This window comes from Callionymus lyra, chromosome 17 (genome assembly GCF_982586985.1).
Source record: "Callionymus lyra chromosome 17, fCalLyr1.hap1.1, whole genome shotgun sequence".
NCBI classification, from domain to species: domain Eukaryota; kingdom Metazoa; phylum Chordata; class Actinopteri; order Syngnathiformes; family Callionymidae; genus Callionymus; species Callionymus lyra.
The window spans coordinates 10,916,508-10,932,321 of NC_141834.1; the positions used below are offsets into that span (position 1 = coordinate 10,916,508).

General features: G+C 37.3%; 2 pseudogenes across 1 annotated transcript; both read right to left on the bottom strand.

Moving 5' to 3' along the window:
• Positions 1-123: 123 nt before the first annotated feature.
• LOC148062402 (uncharacterized) lies at positions 124-13,958 on the bottom strand (annotated as a pseudogene). The gene is made up of 14 exons (XR_015709214.1): positions 13,926-13,958; positions 13,151-13,217; positions 12,718-13,095; positions 12,069-12,326; positions 11,657-11,917; positions 10,825-11,079; positions 10,472-10,762; positions 10,087-10,356; positions 8,642-8,917; positions 4,734-4,856; positions 4,052-4,664; positions 1,786-1,964; positions 1,140-1,406; positions 124-395 (listed from the first exon to the last, which is right to left on the bottom strand). The product of XR_015709214.1 is annotated as an uncharacterized LOC148062402 (transcript).
• Positions 13,959-14,124: 166 nt separating this feature from the next.
• LOC148062403 (interferon-inducible GTPase 5-like) lies at positions 14,125-14,961 on the bottom strand (annotated as a pseudogene).
• Positions 14,962-15,814: the final 853 nt, after the last annotated feature.

A 15,814-nucleotide genomic window follows, 5' to 3' on the forward strand; every position in this document is an offset into this window, starting at 1 on the left:
GTACTTCAGGACTTTCATAAAGACGCCTGTATTGAAACAGAACATTAGTTGAATCTCATACTTGAATAAAACATTTAATAAATATGTTATTATCATTTAAATGTCAATGTTCTGATGGAATTTTTACTCAATTTCCAAAAATATCTCCACTGGTTCCGAACTCTTTTCGCCTAGTTGGTTTCTGGCGGAGCAATAGTAGATCCCAGGCTTGTCAGAGTCCACAGTGTGGTTCTGCTGACTCGACACTTGGGAGTCATTTTGTCCATCTGTCTTCTTCAGGTACCAGAGGTATTGTTGGACTTGTGGGTAGCTTTGAGCGCTGCACGTGAGCGTCACGGATCCTGTTTGGTCTGGTAACTGCTGCTCTTTCAGGATCTTGATGTCTCTTGGAACATCTGAACAGAAAAAACGTTTCAAAGAAAACAACAGTAATGAAGATTCGCCCTCTACTGGTGAAATGCTTAATTGCGTGGTATATTTATTCATTCATAAATTATTTAAACAAAATGTTCTGTAGTGACTTAACAGTCAAAATACATAAAATAAAAATAAAAGGTGTAAATCCAAAAGTAGTAAGAAGTAAAATGTGTTGAAATACAGTAACATGATAGATAACCTTTCTCTTTGCTCGCATATAGTAAGTATGTAAGTAAGTATTTTTATTTGTATAGCGCTTTTCCAGACCAGGGTCACAAAGCGCTTAAACAATCAAAACAATATTCAATAAAGTACAGAAACAGTTTCTGGTCAGTTTTCTGCAGTGTTGAACAAGAGACATGTCTTTATCAAATACAACACCCAGGTTTCTCAGGCTCAGTTTGACAGACTGACCTAAGTCACCCAAGTACTGACTCAACCCTGGAACCTTATCATCAGGAGCAATCTCCAGAGTTTCAGTTTTGTCCACATTTAGCTGTAAAGTGTTTTCACTCAGCCATTGTTTGATTTCTAGCAAACAATTGGCTAAGCTGTTTCTTATGACCTTTGCCCCTTTGAACTGTGTTTAATTAAACGATAGTTTACATCCAACAGACCCCCAATAACTCGAATAAATAAGAATGAAGTTTTGAATTATGCGACATTTTCTTAAATGCGAGATCCAAGCAGATAAATGGAAAAAATAAGAGTCTTCATCTTACACATGACCCTGACGTTAACCGGAGGAGACTCTGAGGCTCCGACTTCATTATGGGCTGTGCAGCGATACTCTCCACTATCAGCGGACGAGACTGCAGAGTCAAAGTCTGAGATCGACCCAGATCTTCTGCTCTTCCGTTGGTCGTCTTGGTCCAGGTCACCGAGGTCACCGGGGGATGAGACTGTGATTGGCATTGAAAAGTCATCAACCGTGTTCTCCTTCACCTCCTGACTTGGTTCAACCTGGACTTTCACAGTCATGGGTTTGTCTGCAACACAAGTGAAAGTTAAAAACAGTAATAAGGTGTCGCCCTCTACTGGTGAAATGATAAATTGTCATGGTGCATTTTATAATTCATAAACTTTTGAGAGAGAGAGAGAGAGAGAGAGAGAGAGAGAGAGGAGAGAGAGAGAGAGAGAGAGAGAGAGAGAGAGAGAGAGAGAGAGAGAGGAGAGAGAGAGAGAGAGAGAGAGAGAGAGAGAAAGAGAGAGAGAGAGGAGAGAGAGAGAGAGAGAGAGAGAGAGAGAGAGAGAGAGAGAGAGAGAGAGAGGAGAGAGAGAGAGAGAGAGAGAGAGAGAGAGAGAGAGAGAGAGAGAGAGAGAGAGAGAGAGAGAGAGAGAGATTTCATAATAAGTTGAAATACTAACACAGAACTTCGATGCACTTTGGTTCACTCTTGTCTCCTCTTCCGTGCTGGTTTCTGGCGACACACTGGTAACAACCTTCGTCTGATATCTGCACTCTTGTAATAGTCTTGCTATTGATGATGGTCGGGCTCAGGTACCGGTTGTTTGAAGATCCAATAGTTGTTTTGTACCAGGAGAAACTTCGAGGTGGAGGATAGGCGTCAACATCACACGTTAATTTGAGGGTTCATCCAAACGTATGCTCTTGCTTGATATGTTGGTAGATATGCTTGTATTTGTGGGTTTGTCTAAGGAACAAAAAAAGGTTCAGTGTTTAGAATTTCTAATGTTTTTTCTGTCATACTTACATTCAACCGAATCTACAGAGGACTTGATGTTCCAGAACCAAATCTGTTCCAGGCAGTGCAGGTATAAATACCTCTGTGCTCAGTTGAGTGTTAAAAATGACGTAAATATCCTCAACAGACACAGTTTCTCCATCCTTTTTCCATTCAACCCTATGAGCTTCTGGGTCACTGTTTTTCACCATGCATTGCAAACTCATCTTTATTCCTCGTCTGACTGTAGTTTTAGTCGTCTTGATCTCAACTTCTGGTAGAGCTGAAAATAGACATTAAAGAGTTACACATTTAAACTAATGAAGTTCAGTTTAAGGCTCTTTAGGTATTTATTAATGAATAAAATATATATACAGTATATATAATCAACTCAATGTAACTATAATTAGGTGTAAAAAAAAGAATCCAATGTAAAAAGAATGGTAAAGCTAATTGTAATTTAACAAGTGTCGTTTACAAATCAATGGTTTTAAAAGTCTTTGTCAAGTAAACAAACATCAGATTTTTTTTGTTGGATTTTAAAGCAATAGTTGATGTTAGGAAGTGTTTCTGAGTAAAGAGATTTGATGGAGTTTCAACTCTGGACGTCCAAAATCAAGCTTTCTTCTCAGTAACTCCTTCGATCAAGAGGTTCTTGTACTAAAATCTCAACGAATAATTTCTGTTATCCTTTGTTTTAAGGTCACAGATGGTCATGGTGAGTTGTTTCCCTTCTTTGATGTAAGTCACTCTTCCTTCATACTCTGGACTGATGGGCTTTTTCCCGACATCAGTACTATGAACGACGGTGCCCACATAGTCATTTTCTTTATAATTCCATTGAGCATCTTTTAACCAAATCCAATAGGCTTCGTTTACATCGACATCTTTTTTGAAGCTTCCCTTAATTTGAACACAGGATCCTTCTGTGGCAGTCAGTGGGTTGTTGTTGAACTCAAAGTTGGGATTTTAATTTGCAGCTGAATGACAAGAGTTCTGATGAGTCAACATTAAAAGCTGTGAATCAACACTAACCTCTTGTTACAGCCAGAAGAAACACTAATATAAGTTTATCTTTCCCCATCATCTTCAATGATATGACCTGAAATAACAAAGAAATACCATGAATAAAATTAAAGAAATACCCTAAATATAAGAAATATATTGTTGTTTTAGTTGTAAAATCTTCATAAAAAAAGCATAAAAAGAATAGAGATAAGGACTAAAGAAGTGATAATGAGAAACAGGAAGAGGAAGAACGTTCAAAGACATGAATAAAAAAGGTGAAGGGCCTTTTCTGACACATCTTTTTTTAAATATATTTAGAGAATCGTGTACGTCAACTATTAGGATATATTTTGTTTTTGCAGTTTAAAACCAAACAAAAGAAAATGCAATAAATCCTTTTATTAGATTCATTACTCGACCCTAACTTTTGTTGTTGATCTTACTGTGAGATTCACTGCTTTGAATTAAGTGGATTTTATAACTTTTGACCAAAAAAGAGAGAGATTACTTGCACTGAAATGTCGTTTGGGGGAATTCCATATTAGTCATAGGATTGTTTTTGTCAAACCAAAGTTATAAAATGATTTACTAGGAATAAAAATACCTTTTAAACTAGTAAACATTTAAAACAAACACATATTTCTATTCAATTCCAAATTATTGTTTTAGTCAATTATTGAACTATAATTTGTTAATGACTTAAAAAAAATACTTGTAATTTACTTTCATCAGCATGTTTCTTAATATAATAAAGTTTAAACTTACCTCAGAGAACATGAGCAGTTCAAGCAAAATGGTATCAAGAGGAAGTCACAGTTCATCTTCAATGCTCACTTTTCTAATGTGAGAGTCGTTTCACTTCCTGTCTAATGTGCGACTTAAAGTGTAGTTAACCCAAAGTTCAAACTTCGTCGAGGCAGAGAGATGTCTGTGCCTTTGACAGAATACGAACTGCTACACTTGAATCCACCATGGACGCCACGAAGGGAACAGGGAGGGTTGAAATCCCACCAGAGAGCGAGGCAGCTGCCCAGACTAGAGCTTTAAAAGCCTCCTTTTTTTGGGCGATGAGCTCCGGGGTGAGCGCTGGTAGAGCCAGGAGAAGAGCTTGACTTCTGATCTCTGGAAGGTCTTTGGTCAGGTCCTCCAAAAGAGCCGGGAAGTCAAACTTCTCTAGATTGGAGGGCAACACCAAGTATACTTTGGGCTGGCTAATTCCATGTGATGCTAGCACCTCCATGGAAGCCTTCCTCTTTAGCTCCACTTCTTCTTGGGTTTCTGTCGCCAACCATAAGATAATAATATACACATTTTGTCTCTGTAGTGACCGGGCCTCTGAAAACAGCTCAACTGCATTAGCTTCAGGCGTCTGTGCAAATGTCAAAAAGACCGCATTGTAGCGAAGGAAGTTTACTTTATCCATGTAGCTGTCCATGTCAACTGTAGTCCCATTTGGTACAGGAAGCAGGTCCCACAAGCGAAAGTCCTGGTGTTTAGGGTCAGAGTAGCTCTCTACATCCCCTTCGGGAGTCGGTGAATGAGCTGCTTCTTCATCTCCAGGTCCAACCCCTCGGAGAGAGTTCATGAAGGTATATTTCTCGTGGCTGCGGTCTCAAAAAATGCCCAAGTTGATCCTGCTCAACAGGAGATCTTCCACAGCATCCTTGATGTCAGCAAGTTGGTTGCTCTCCATCGACTCTTTCAGTGTCCCCAGGAGGTTGAGGCTTTTAAGAACCTCTGCCATCTCTGCAGGAAAGAGATCAGTTATCAAAGGAGGGATTCATTTAGAGGAGGTTTTCCGTTACATCTCTTACATGTTAATTGTTTTAATTTTGTAAACCACAAAATAAGTTGAACTCTGTAGATAATCATTCAACAGTGCTTTTTGACTGTGACTGGAATTTACCGTGTTGGTTGAAAACGCTGTTTGCATTAATTTCCATAATGTCAAAAGATAGATGGATGGATGGATGGATGGATGGATGGATGGACAGATACTTTATTGATTCCCTGGAGAAGAAATTATTTGGTCCAGCAGCAATAACGCATCCATCCATACAAACATCCATAAATACTTGTAAAAACAATCAAATACATTTATAAATACATACAAAACTTGTTAAAAGACATAAATGAATAATTCACAAAGTAAAGGTGAATTTTAAGCATGAGGGAGCAAATTAGAAAAAACAGGAAACCAACTCGAAAGGTATTCTCTTGTTTTATAATTAAATTCACTGCAGTCAAGTTCTCACAACATTGCAAGTACAATCTTTTATCACGTGAAGGAGCAAGAAACACATTTTACAGTGCTGTCTTAAGTTTTATTTGTGTAGTAATGTTATATGCCTTATAAAAACGTTTATTTTCCGAACATCTAAGTTCTGGTCGATTTAACTTAAAAATTGCCTCTGGGTAAAATTACCTGAAGTTGGAGCACCACCCTTGTATTCTAGTCCAATGGAAACTATTACATTGACATGGATAATAATTAATTAATTTGCCTTATTAATTAACTATGAAACACTAGTTTTAATCAATCTCATTTACTGAAGTTACTACTTGTTGTCATGATTAATGTTCTTTTCTGAGAAAGAGGCTCTTAAATTGATTATACAAAAACATGAAAAATGGTAAAGGCAACTGACGTACTTTTTATAGGATTTATTGAAAGAAACAAAGAGAAAAGTGAGAACAGTTAAGAACGATGTAATGGAATGATGATGCTTGCTTTGATATCATGCAAGGAACAATATTAATTACTCAGGTAAGTAATGGACTTGAAGGCTTTGATAATTGTCAACTTCTGGGAAAGCTTTACATACTATCTTAAGCTAATCTCGCTACCTCAATCAACTATCAATTTGAAAAATCCCAACACATCAATCAATGCAAGAGTGACAATCTTACAGTTTCTTGCTTTCTTACATCATCGAGAGGAAGGCGTGACGAGGAGGTTGAGGTGAATAGGATGAGGAGGATGAGGAGGAGTAGGAGGATGAGCAGGAGCAGGAGGAGCACGACTGAAGGCCCTGGATCCAGCGATGTGGGGTGTGACTTTGCAGGGACCACGGTGAAGAAGGCTTGGCGGCGGAAAGTGCTGACAGTCTTCTTGGGTCCGGTCCTGGTTCTTTCTTGCAGGCTGGCAAAGATCTACCTTGACCGCTTTGGCATAACCAACCAGAGACGTATCTTTACTCGGTGCAAGGGGTCACAAGTCTTTTCTGGAAGAGCAGTTTGGTTGCTCGAAGGAGCCAGAGGTTCAGGCTGACTGCTGGGTTGCGTGCAGCTTGCTTGCGTCTTGAGAAAATACTGCGGCTGTGCTAACGACGATGGATTACATTTAATTAATTGTAGTGTTTTTGTTCTCCTCGATCCTGAGCCTATTTTGTCGTTTCAGTCTCCTTGAGTTTTTGTTTCCCGCACAACTTGTGGTGAGATTTAAGTTCCCTTGGACTATCATATGGACACTCTAACTTTATTTTTCTAACTTTTGGGATTAATCTTCTTTTGATTCTGTTTCTGGTTGTTTACTTCTGCACTTGGGTTCGGCTCTAGTCTAAACCTCACATTTATTTCTCTTTTCACTCCATCTGTGTTTTGGAGCTACTACTAAAGATCAAGTGAATCATATCAAACTATAATATGTGAAAACTTGCCTGAGAGAGATCTTTGGCTCCTGCAGGTGTCTTTGTCATAGTCGGAAACATTTAAGATGTTTTTTTTTATAAAAGAAATTATTTTCTTTTCAAGAAGAAAACGTATTGAATCACAGGCATGAATTTAATAACTAACTAAATTTAAATAACACTTGTTAGATTTTTGCAGACACAGGCATTTTCTTGGTAAAAATGTTTTTTTTTATTAACGCATATCTACAATGACATCAAAACATGTGATATCAGATGATGGGTGAGGAAAAGAGTTGGTGGAGGAAGTGAGAAGAAGAAGATAAATGATCATAAAATGACCTGCATTATGGTAATTAAAACACAATTTCCTCTTTCTTTTAATTTAAACAAATTTTTTACCTTTTATTTAAGTGAGGAGCATAAAAAAAGTGAGGCAAGAGATCATATGAGATGATTTCAAAACTATAATGTATCCATAACATTATGATGGATTTTCTCTTTCCCTTGTGACTGAAGCCAACTCTTGATTTCTGTGATCTGTGGTGCAACTGCGGCGATTGAATCATTGTCTTGGAGATGATTCCTCTGGATCGAAGTCCTCGTATTCGTCAGCTTGATTTTCCTATTCAAAACACATTTTAAAGTAGAATTATTTTGGTGCTTAATTCGGCTTCTACCTTGTTATTCTCGACACTATCATCTAAAGGAGGGGTAAATGTTCTTCAGAACCTTGTGAGTAAGCTGCATCTTTCATTTAAAATTCCCCAACACCTAATAGATAAAAACCCAGTTGAAATGGAAGTTGACAAAGTCACTAGAATTTGATTTTAAAAAAAGGTGATATATATATATATATATGTATGATATAGATGAAAGACAAACACAAAAAACACTTCAAATTGAAATTGCAACTTTTCATGTTTTGTTTAAAGAAACTGTAATTTTTTTTATAGTCTAGTATAACTTACAATCATCGTTTAAAACTCTTTTTGGAGAAAATAGTTTAGTAAAGTTCAGAATTGTATTCTTCCTTTCTGGACTCCTGGTGAGTCATTGGGTTAAGGTAAGGGTTAAGGTTCGGTTGAAATTGGATTTAGAAAAACACAATGAAATAATAAAAAGAAAAGAAGATTGTTAAATATAGAAAATCTTGGAAAAAATTGAATAAATAAAACAATTAAACTAGTTAGTGTAAGGGCTAGGGTTACATTTTTTTTCTTTTTAAATAATTGCTCAAAATGTGAAGAAGATTTTGAAATTAGCAAATATTTCCTAAAGGCTCCGGAAATTGTTCATGTTTAAAAAGTCTTCAGAGAATATAAGAAACAACAGGCCTTTGACAAATTAACTTATACATAAGGGCTACCACAAACGGGTCACCTTGACCCAGAGACAACACAAGCATTAACTACCAGAGATCGGGTAATGAGATTAATATTTCAAGAAGCCTCATCAGTTTAACTGCTGGTTTATAGAATAAAGTTGTTTTTTTGTATTGTGATGCATAACCACCTCGCGTTCTACCCCTGACTTGGAATCTTCAAACTGTAAGTTTAAAGACTGTTTATTGCTGGATGTTGTTTAGAGTAACAGAGTTTTAAAAGAAAACTTACCATCTTGACCGAGTTATCGTGATTTTCTGACCTTTGTTTGTTTCTGAGAAGACATTTAGTTGTGTGTTTTTGATTCATAACGACCAACAAAAGTGTAATATAACAACACATCAAAATTACCTGAAGCAACGCAGGACCAAACCAAAAACGATTGCTGACGAAAAAACTCTCACCAAAATGGGAACAAGGTTTTCAATGGTCAGAAACTTTTTCCACTGGCCTGTAGTCAAGATAAGAATCATAAAATGTAAGATTGTTCACAGTACTTTGAAGACGAGACACTTACTCTCATGATTAGAGATCACATTAAGAACGAGAAGTTCCTGTTTTGTTTCTCTGTCGTTGTGGCCGACAACACACTGGACGTTCACACTGTGATCATCTCTCACACTGATGCTGCTCATGATTCCATCTTCTGATACGTTGGTGTTGACGGTATAGTCACTGTGGTTGGTCAGCAGTGGCCAGGAGATGGAGGGTAAGGGACGTCCACGACTGCCGCAGACACAAGTGAGAACTCCTGCATGTCGTTCACATGACCCGTTCAAGATCCCCGCAAACCCTAAAAAAGAAAAAAATGTTAGAAACATCATTTTTTCACACAATTGAATAGGATCAGAAAACACGGTTCATACAAGTCACAGTAACATCCACGTGTGTTGTCAGTGTTTTCATCTTATATCGAGCTTATGAAGCAGGAATGGAAACCTTCAGGACTTTCATTAAGACGTGTATTGAAACGAAACGTGGTGGTATATTTTATCATTCATAAATGATTTAAACAAAAATGTTGTACATGATTTATCATTTTGGTGCCCATCGGAGTTGTAATTAATGAGTTATAACAAAATGTTGGAATTATTGTATGGAAATATTAATTGGAAAACAATAAATGATAAGAATCATGAAATGTAAACAACATTTGAACAATAAATATTGAATTAACGACTCTAGTGAAATAATAGGAAGGTTACTATTAAGTGAAAGAAATAAGTTTGAAACATATTCGTCTGTAAGTATAAAAACATATTAAAGCGCAAAGATCAAAATCTGACAATATCCAGCCAACTTTACTTAATGTTTAGAAAACTGTGATAAGAATGTCTACTCTAGACTTGTATCATTCTTAAACAAATGTATATCCTACAAAAACTCTGTCCCTTGGAGGTGGAGACTTCCGGGATTGATGACGTGCGGTGACATCTTGATGTTTTACTAATTACGCCAGAGTGGGTGTGGTAATGGTAAACAAGATTTCCTCTCCAGAAAAACTATTTGTTTTCAGTGGGCGGGGCTTAAGTACATTTTCTAATGTCAATCTTTCAATGAAAATAGAGTTTTGTACAGACAGACACATACGGATGAGTACAATAGAGGACGAAGATCAATTGTTGTCTTCAACACAAGTGAAAGTATTGTGTAGTCGTGGAATGTTATTCACTCAGTGCTACGAAAACAACTCACATTTCACCACCAACTGTCTCTGCTCACAGTACAGCAAAGTACGGTCCAGGGGCCTAATGCAGCACTTACATTTATTGATGCTGCCGTCAAAAATCCAGCGTCCAATTTTGTTAAGTTATTACTTACTTTGTGTTGGACAACACTTTCAAGTTTTCTTGCTTTTAGTTTTGCCCTTTTCATTATTTTCCAAAAGAAACAACAACGACATTTTCTCAAATTTGAGATCCCAAGCAAATAAATGGAAAAAAATAAGAGTCTTCATCTTACACATGACCCTGACGTTAACCGGAGGAGACTCTGAGGCTCCGACTTCATTCCGGGCTGTGCAGCGATACTCTCCACTATCAGCGGACGAGACTGACTGCAGAGAGAAAGTCTGAGATCGATCCAGAGCTTCTGCTCTGCCGTTGGTCGTCTTGGTCCAGGTCACCGAGGTCACCGGGGGATGAGACTGTGATTTGCATTGAAAAGTCATCAACGTGTTCTCCTTCACCTCCTGACTTGGTTCAACCTGGACTTTCACAGTCATGGGTTTGTCTGCAACACAAGTGAAAGTTAAAAACAGTAATTAGGTGTCGCCCTCTACTGTATTCATAAACTTGAGAGAGAGAGAGAGAGAGAGAGAGAATTAATAATAAGTTGAAATACTAACACAGAACTTCTTCGATGCACTTTGGTTCACTCTTGTCTCCACTTCCGATGCTGTTTCTGGCGACACACTGGTAACAACCTTCGTCTGATCTCTGCACTCTTGTAATAGTCTTGCTATTGGTGGTGGTCGAGTCTATGTGCCGGTTGTTTGAAGATCCAATAGTTGTTTTGTACCAGGAGAAACTTTGAGGTGGAGGATAGGCGTCAACATCACATGTTAATTTGAGGGTTTCATCCAAACGTATGGTCTTGCTTGGTATGTTGGTAGATATTCTTGTATTTGTGGGTTTGTCTAAGGAACAAAAAAAAATGTCAGTGTTTAGAATTTCTAATGGTTTTTCTGTTCATACTTACATTCAACCGGAATCTGCAGAGGACTTGATGTTCCAGAACCAAATCTGTTCCAGGCAGTGCAGGTATAAATACCTCTGTGCTCAGGTTGAGTGTTAAATATGACATAATTACCCTCTACAGACACAGTTTCTCCATCCTTTTTCCATTCAAACCTATGAGCTTCTGGGTCACTGTTTTTCACCATGCATTGCAAACTCATCTTTATTCCTCGTCCGACTGTAGTTTTAGTTGTCTTGATCTCAACTTCTGGTAGAGCTGAAAATAGACAGTAAAGAGTTACACATTTAAACTAATGAAGTTCAGTTTAAGGCTCTTTAAGTATTTATTACTAAAAGAATATATATATATAATCAACTCAATGTAGCTATAATTAGGTGTAAAAAAAAGAATGCAATGTAAAAAATTAAATTAAAATCAATTAGTTGTAAACCACCCCCGCCAAACAAACAAACAAACAAACAAGTGTATTGAAGTAAAAGTTTTTATAATATCAAAATAAAATCATACTAAAAATTAAAAAAACCTTCACAATTCAACCACTTTTATTTTGACATTGCTTATTTTTTAAATGTTTCCGAAAATTAAACTTTATTAAAAACATTTTTTGAGGGTTTTGATCTTAAAGTCTGATTTTGATGCACAAACTCAGTGTTAGAAATTTAAAGTCTGTCGGCACATATTGACTTCCACACTAACGTTCTTTAACCAAATGAATCAGAAGCCGCCACTGGAATAAGTGATTGTTTTTTTAATCACCAGTTTCTACTGAAGAACGCGAGGGAAGAATTGCTGGAATGTTGATCAAAAAAGAACCAACAGTTGATCATCTCACCTTGAACGTTCAATTGAACCCTATACTGTTGATATCCGAGATCATTTTTAGCGTCACATGTATAATTCCCACTGTCTGAAGGTTTGATGGAATTGAAGGTCAGGTTTTGTCCTGAGGATTTCCACCCTCTCCCCAGATACCAATTGTAGGTGGGCTCCGGGTTCCCTCTTGATGAACAGACGAGGGTCACTTCGTCCTTTTCCACCACGTCAGACTTCCTGTTGGCATTGACGACGCTCACCCGCGTCTCTCTGGGTTCATCTGGAGATGAATCACAATCCAACGATGATACTATTGCTGCGGTCAACTAGCTGATGCTAATACTTTTGACTTGTTCAGTATTTCATTGCCTTTGAATTCTCACGTGTTCCACCAGTGTCTTCGATCTTGACGGTAGAAAAGGTTCACTTACGTCTGATGTTAACAGTGAGGTTGCGGACTAGATTCGGGTCGTTGTTGTCTTCGGTTTGACAGGAAAACTGCCTCCCGTTGTCTTCCCAGTTAGCTTCGTAGCTGACCGTCCTACGTTGTCCATCACCGCCATCGATTGTTGATGATCGGTCCAGAGGTTTTATTAGTAGACGACTGGTGCACGAGCTGAAGGTGGAACACTGAAGTGTCACGGAGTGAACTGTAGCTCGTTCCTCAAAACTGACGAGGCATGGGTTTTCTGCAGAAATTAAACTTTTTATTACACAAATATAAAACATTTTTAAACAAAGTATAAATCCCCTTGAAGATCACATTTCACTTCCACATACCTATTGAATGCATGTCCAATGTTAATTGTAATTCAATAAGTGTCTTTTACAAATCAATGGTTTTAAAAAGTCTTCGTCAAATAAACAAACATCAGAGTTTCAACTCTGGACGTCCAAAATCAAGCTTTCTTCTCAGTAACTCCTACGATCAAGAGGTTCTTGTACTTAAATGAATGTTTTAAAAATTGTTATTTAATCTCAGATACTGTAAGTCCTACATGGCGTTGTCAACAGTTTATTCATGAAAGTCTTTTATATACGTATATTTGTGTTCAGAAAAAACACAGATTGACAATTTACCTTCAACCTTGAGAGAAACATCACTTAAATGCCATTTTTTTTCCCGGTCTCTTGTGTTGTAAAATCTTAACGAATATTTTCCGTTATCCTTTGTTTTAAGGTCACAGATGGTCATGGTGAGTTGTTTCCCTTCTTTGATGTAAGTCACTCTTCCTTCATACTCTGGACTGATGGGTTTTTTCCCGACATCAGTACTATGAACCACGGTGCCCACGAAGTCACGTTCTTTATAATTCCATTGAGCATCTTTTAACCAAATCCAATAGGCTTCGTTTACATCGACATCTTTTTTGAAGCTTCCCTTAATTTGAACACAGGATCCTTCTGTGGCGGTCAGTGGGTTGTTGTTGAACTCAAAGTTGGGATTTTGATTTGCAGCTGAATGACAAGAGTTCTGATGAGTCAAAATTCAAAACTGTGAATCAACACTTACCTCTTGTTACAGCCAGAAGAAACACTAATAGAAGTTTATCTTTCCCCATCATCTTCAATGATATGACCTGAAATAACAAAGAAATACTATGAATAAAATTAAAGAAATACCCTAAATATAAGAAATATATTGTTGTTTTATTTGTAAAATCTTCTTCTTGTGTGTCAAATAAAAAGAATAGAGACAAGGACTAAAGAAGTGATAAGGAGAAACAGGAAGATGAAGAACGTTTAAAGACATGAATAAAAAAGGTGAAGTGCCTTTTCTGACACATCTTTTTTAAAATATATTTAGAGAATGGTGTACGTCAACTTTTCAGGATATATTTTGTTTTTGCAGTTTAAAACCGAACAAAAGAAAATACAATAAATCCTTTTATTAGATTCATTACTTTACCCTAACTTTTGTTGTTGCTCTTATTTTGAGATTCACTGCTTTGAATTTAATGGATGTTATAACTTTTGACCAAAAAAGAGAGAGATTACTTGCACTGAAACATCGAGAAATTGGATTTATTATTAGTAGAATATATTTTTTGGGTGAATTCCATATTATTCATAGGATTGTTTTTGTTAAACAAAAGTTATTAAATGATTTACTAAGAATAAAAATACCTTTTAAACTAATAAACATTTAAAACAAACACATATTTCTATACAATTCCAAATTATTGTTTTAGTCAATTATTGAACTATAATTTGTTAATGACTTAAAAAAAATACTTGTAATTTACTTTCATCAGCATGTTTCTTAATATAATAAAGTTTAAACTTACCTCTGAGAACATGAGCAGCTCAAGCAAAATGGTATCAAGAGGAAGTCACAGTTCATCTTCAATGCTCACTTTTCTATTGTGAGAGTCGTTTCACGTCCTGTTAGTGTGCGTCAGTGTAGTGGTTGGTGGTTTAGTGGTCACTGCTTAATCAACTTTGTTGTTGTCTTATGTGCGACTTAAAGTGTAGTTAACCCAAAGTTCAAACTTCGTCGAGGCAGAGAGATGTCTGTGCCTTTGACAGAATACGAACTGCTACACTTGAATCCACCATGGACGCCACGAAGGGAACACGGAGGGTTGAAATCCCACCAGAGAGCGAGGCAGCTGCCCAGACTAGAGCTTTAAAAGCCTCCTTTTTTTGGGCGATGAGCTCCGGTGTGAGCGCTGGTAGAGCCAGGAGAAGAGCTTGACTTCTGATCTCTGGAAGGTCTTTGGTCAGGTCCTCCAAAAGAGCAGGGAAGTAAAACTTCTCTAGATTGGAGGGCAACACCAAGTATACTTTGCTAATTCCATGTGATGCTAGCACCTCCATGGAAGCCTTCCTCTTTAGGTCCACTTCTTCTTGGGTTTCTGTCGCCAACCATAAGATAATAATATACACATTTTGTCTCTGTAGTGACCGGGCCTCTGAAAACAGCTCAACTGCATTAGCTTCAGGCGTCTGTGCAAATGTCAAAAAGACTGCATTGTAGCGAAGGAAGTTTACTTTGTCCATGTAGCTGTCCATGTCAACTGTAGTCCCATTTGGTACAGGAAGCAGGTCCCACAAGCGAAAGTCCTGGTGTTTAGGGTCAGAGTAGCTCTCTACATCCCCTTCGAGAGTCGGTGAAGGAGCTGCTTCTTCATCTCCAGGTCCAACCCCTCGGAGAGAGTTCATGAAGGTATATTTTTCGTGGCTGCGGTCTCACAAAATGCCCAAGTTGATCCTGCTCAGCAGGAGATCTTCCACAGCATCCTTGATGTCGGCAAATTGGTTGCTCTCCATCGACTCTTTCAGTGTCCCCAGGAGGTTGAGGCTTTTAAGAACCTCTGCCATCTCTGCAGGAAAGAGATCAGTTATCAAAGGAGGGATTCATTTAGAGGAGGTTTTCCGTTACATCTCTTACATGTTAATTGTTTTAATTTTGTAAACCACAAAAGAAGTTGAACTCTGTAGATAATCATTCAACAGTGCTTTTTGACTGTGACTGGAATTTACCGTGTTGGTTGAAAACGCTGTTTGCATTAATTTCTATAATGTCAAAAGATGGATGGATGGATGGATGGATGGACGGACGGACGGACGGACGGACGGACACTTTATTGATTCCCTGGAGAAGAAATTATTTGGTCCAGCAGCAATAACGCATCCATCCATACAAACATCCATAAATACTTGTAAAAACAATCAAATACATTTATAAATACTTACAAAACTTGTTAAAAGACATAAATGAATAATTCACAAAGTAAAGGTGAATTTTAAGCATGAGGGAGCAAATTAGAAAAAACAGGAAACCAACTCGAAAGGTATTCTCTTGTTTTATAATTAAATTCACTGCAGTCAAGTTCTCACAACATTGCAAGTACAATCTTTTATCACGTGAAGGAGCAAGAAACACATTTTACAGTGCTGTCTTAAGTTTTATTTGTGTAGTAATGTTATATGCCTTATAAAAACGTTTATTTTCCGAACATCTAAGTTCTGGTCGATTTAACTTAAAAATTGCCTCTGGGTAAAATTACCTGAAGTTGGAGCACCACCCTTGTATTCTAGTCCAATGGAAACTATTAAATTTACATGGATAATAATGAATTAATTTGCCTTATTAATTAACTATGAAACACTAGTTTTAATCAATCTCATTTACTGAAGTTACTACTTGTTGTCGTGATTAATGTTCTTTTCT